The following is a 1,015-nucleotide window of genomic DNA, read 5'->3' as shown; positions in this document are numbered from 1 at the left end:
AACCATTCCTGTGCCACTAGTTACAGATTCCGATGCCTCACTTCAGGTTTACTGTATCGGTCTGACATTCTTATTGACGATGAAACACAGAAATTGCATCGGAATTAAATACAAAATGCACAATGCCGACTTAAGTACATGAAGACAGACTCATGTTACTGTCTATGTTTTGAACCATTTCTGTGACACTAGTCATAGATTCCGATGCTTCACTTCAGGGTTACTGTATCCATCTGACCTTCTTATTGACGATGAAACACAGAAATTGCATCGGAATTAAATACAAAAGGCACAATGCCGACTTAAGTACAAGAAGACTGACTATTCTTTCTGTCTATGTTTTCAACCATTCCTGTGACACTTGTTATGGATTCCGATGCTTCACTTCCGGTTTACTGTATCCCTTGGACCCTCTTATTGACGATGAAACACAGATATTTCCTCGGAATTAAATACAAAAAGCAAAATGCCGACTTACGTACAAGAAGACTGACCCTACTTACTGTCTATGCTTGAAACATTCCTTTGACACTAGTTATAGATTCCAATGCCTCACTTCAGGTTTACTGTATCCCTTGGACCTTCTTATTAACGACGAAACAATGAAATTGCATCGGAATTAAATACAAAAGGCACAATGCCGACTTATGTTCATGAAGACTGATTCTTCTTGCTGACTATGTATTGAACCATTCCTGTGACACTAGTTATAGATTCCGATGCTTCACTTCAGGTTTACTGTATCCCTTGGACCTTCTTATTGACGATGAAGCACAGAAATTGCATCGGAATTAAATACAAAAGGCTCAATGCCGACTTAAGTACAAGAAGGCTGACTCTTCTTACTGTCTACGATTTGAACCATTCCTGGGACACTAGTTATAGATTCCGTTGCTTCACCCCAGGTTTACTGTATCCCTCTGACCTTCTTATTGACGATGAAACACAGAAATTGGATCGGAATTAAATAGAAAAGGCACAATGCCGACTTAAGTACAAGAAGACTGACTCTTCT

Source organism: Schistocerca serialis, chromosome 8 (assembly GCF_023864345.2).
Source record: "Schistocerca serialis cubense isolate TAMUIC-IGC-003099 chromosome 8, iqSchSeri2.2, whole genome shotgun sequence".
NCBI classification, from domain to species: Eukaryota; Metazoa; Arthropoda; class Insecta; order Orthoptera; family Acrididae; genus Schistocerca; species Schistocerca serialis.
Note: the sequence above shows the minus strand (reverse complement) of the source record.